Genomic DNA, 3,802 nt, shown 5'->3' with positions numbered 1-3,802 from the left:
AACAGAACAGGCCGGATGCTGTTCAGCTCCTCTTGCATCAGATTTGAGCTGGTACTTCATAGTTAGAGAAATCAGTTATAGAAGGAAATGCTCTTAACAAAAGTGCATACTTACTGGCTTCTTAACGTGTGCATGTCATGCTAAGCGCTTTACGTGTGTTTATTCATTAATCCTCTCAATAACCTTATAAGAGCACATACTAAGAATGCTCACAGGGCTTCCCTGGTGGCGCAGTGGTTGAGAGTCCGCCTGACGAGGCAGGGGACGTGGGTTCGTGACCCGGGCTGGGAAGATCCCACATGCCGCGGAGCGGCTGGGCCCGTGAGCCATGGCCGCTGAGCCTGCGCGTCCGGAGGCTGTGCTCCGCAACGGGAGAGGCCACAGCAGTGAGAGGCCCGCGTACTGTAAAAAAAAAAAAAAAAGAATGCTCACAGTAGTGAGGGCCCTGCCTCTGAATCTAGAGAGAGCTGGTTTAAACTCCATCTTTGCCAGTTACTAACGGGACTAGTACTTTACCCCTCTGAATCTAGAGAGAGCTGGTTTAAACTCCATCTTTGCCAGTTACTAACGGGACTAGTACTTTACCCGAGTCTGTTTTTCATCATCTGTAAAATGGGGATGATTCTTACAACACTTTACCATTGTAAGAGTTACGTGGGATAATGAATGTAAAGAGGTTAGCACGTCATAGGCGCTCAACTGCGGAAGGGACTGGGTTTTACTCACCTTTGAATCCCTGCCCTTAGCACAGTGCCTGGCACATAGGAGGTGCTTGGTAACTGTTTCCTGACCTGAACTGGTGGTGCGGCCCTTTGAGCATTTGGGAGCTGGTGGTGGTAACAGGTTCTGAGGTACTAATGCTCCCTCTCGTCCATCTTTGCCAGGCCCCCTCTGCCTACCACGGAAGGTTTTCAAAGACGATGGTGCATCAGTAATCCGCTCAACACGGCATTTCCCCAGCGCCCGCTTTGTAGGAGGCTTGTTATGCCTCCGCCTGAAGGCATCAGTAGCGAATCTCCCATCACATTTTATTTCCCATGTCCTGGATTACACTGCCCTCTGGTGTGTGTTTATGGGACACCATGTCAAATGAGGGTTTGTGGTGACTCTTCACCTTGGGGAAGAGAGGCTCCCGTACTTGAGCTGTTTGCAGTGCAGCTGGGGGGGAGAGGTGATGTTTAAGACCCCCCCTTCCACAATTTAGGTTGAAACTCTTGAGGTTTACCGGACACAAGAGGCTTTTTACCGGTGTCCCTGACTGCCGGCTATCAAACAATGCCATCCTTCTAGGCTCAAAGTTTCTCGCCGCTGTTCCGCTAAGACCCCAAAGGAACAGGAGTAGAGTTTATTTGATATCACTCCCCCTCTGCTGCCTGGTTTCCTCTAATCCCCGGACACCTAGTTCTTACAGCTACCTCACCCTGTGCTCTAAAGGGTCTGGAATCGCAGCAGGCCAAGCAAGAACGACAACGTCCGGACCCTCCCGATTCGGTGCCTGCAACACCCGCGGGGGTCCACCGGCTTCCACCACCTGCCTCACTCTGCTGTCCCTTCTCAGAGCTGAGCCCCCAATCAGTAAACAAGAAGGGGGGTTCCGCAGGGCAGAGGGGTCGGTGGGGCTAAGGTCCAGCTCACCTTGCTCTCACCTTGCCATGGAACCTGCTAGAAGCGTTTGCCTTTTACGATTAGGTTGGATCCTGAAACTGCCGATATGCAACCACCTGTGACCCTCAAAAACAGCAATTTCAAAACAAATACAAGAACAGAAGAACATCGTACTTAGACACGTAAACCTTACTTGTGCTAGTGGTGGCCGCAGAGTCCCAAGTTCCCCCGGCTCATTCAGACCCAGCTCACGGCACGGAAGTATCCCAGATTGCAGAGCAGCAAGGAGGGCCCTACAGCCCGAAAGAAGGTCGAGTTGATTTCGGGGGCCCGGGATCGGCCCCACTTCCTGCGTCAACCCTCTGTACCCACGCGGGTCCCGCGGTGACCTCCACGCCGTGCTTGGTTTGGGGGGCGCAGCCAAAAGAGGAGACGCCAGTGGGAGACCCTGGAGAAGCCCGTCTTGCCGGATGGCGCTCGCCCTCCAGGCTGTACCAGCAGGCTTTTCCGGGAGCTTCAGGAGGTCTCAGGCTTCTGGACGCATCGAGCACCCCAAACCCTCACCTCTGCTGCCGAACCCGGGCAGTCCAGCTGCGCACGTGGGAGGCTTCCGGGGCTCCGCCGCCCGGAGAACCCCTTAGGTGACTCCCGTGCCCTGCCAGACCTCGACCAGGCGCAGGAAGCATCTAAAACTTGCCCAAGGGGTGAATGCATAGTGTCCCGGGAGGCTTTAAATCTGCAGAGTAACGGAAGGTTTACGAGCCCGCAGTACGCAGGACACTTAGGATGAGAGAGAGTTTCGGCCCTGCAATCTACCCGGCTGCCCCACAATCCCCGGACCAACAGGTCTTGATGTTTTGAAACCTGGTGATGCAGGTTAGAGGCCTGGTCTCTTTCTTTCCAGGAGGATGCAAATAGGAGAGGGGTTCAGCTCAGGCCATTTAAATCAACAATCCATCCACCCATTTATACATTCATTAAACAAATGGTTATTGAGTGTCTGTATGTGCTAGGCACTGTGCTAGGTGCTTGGTATGTAGCAGGGAACAAAACAAAAATCTCTGCCTTCTTGGCATTACAGCATTTTAATAACTACGCTGTTGCCCAGCTAACACTTCTATTAGAAATGTTACCTCTTCTACCATGGGATAATTAAACAGATAAAATGTGGTTTTAAAAAAAACTTTAACAAGAGCAAATCATCAGGATATAATGTGATATTTTAAAAAGCATTCTAGAAAGTTGTATATGTAGTTAAATTCCACTTATGTTAACATATATGTTGGGAATTCCCTGGCGGTCCAGTAGGACTCTGAGCTTTCACTGCCCCAGCCCGGGTTCCAACCCAGGTTGGGGGATTAAGATCCTGCAAGCCGCGCGTCTTAGCCAAAAACAAACAAACAAAAAACCCCAACAAAACCAAAACCAAAAACAGAAACACTTATGTGCATAGAAAAAAGGACAGGGAGAAAATAACTCCTAAATATTAGTAGTGGTGTGGTAAGTTGTATTTTCTAAGATGGTTACAACAAGGTCCCCCACCCCCTAGGCTCTTCATACAGTGTGACCTGGATTCTCCCAGTGAGAGGTGTAGTCAAAGTTCCCTCTCCTTACATCCATGGCTATGGATGCTTCTGCCTGATTCTCCTGGGATGCTCCTATTTGGGACCCAGATGCCATGCTGTGAACAAGTACATGGAAAAGCCATGTGTAGGTGATATGGCTAAAGCCCCAGCTGAGGTCCCAGTTTATGGTCAACACAAGTCACCAGACATATGAGTGAGAAAGGTCCGGCCACCTTCTGACTGCAACCACATGACCCCAAATGGAAATAGCCTAGCTTAGCCTAGCCAACCCCCAGAATCAGGAGATAATAATGATTGTTGTTGTTTAAAGCAATTTTGGGGCAATTTGTTATACAGAAATAGATATCCAGAAAAAAGTGTTTTATCTAGATTGTGGGATTTTGAGTATTAACAATATTTTTTAATAAATATTTTTCAAGATTTCTACAATGACCACTTTTTTGTAATAATCAGTAAAAAAAATTTTCTTATAGTCACTAAAAAGATTATTAAAAATAAAAACACAGTCTGATTTTTTTTTTTTTTTCACTTCACCAGGGGAGAAATTAGGCCAGAATTTGAATTGAGGGACTTAAACCAGACTTGGAGAAAAGCTTTCCCTGCACGATTGA

The sequence above is a fragment of the Monodon monoceros genome, unplaced genomic scaffold, assembly GCF_005190385.1.
Source record: "Monodon monoceros isolate NGI ecotype Baffin Bay Population unplaced genomic scaffold, NGI_Narwhal_1 Super_Scaffold_3, whole genome shotgun sequence".
NCBI lineage: Eukaryota > Metazoa > Chordata > Mammalia > Artiodactyla > Monodontidae > Monodon > Monodon monoceros.
Note: the sequence above shows the minus strand (reverse complement) of the source record.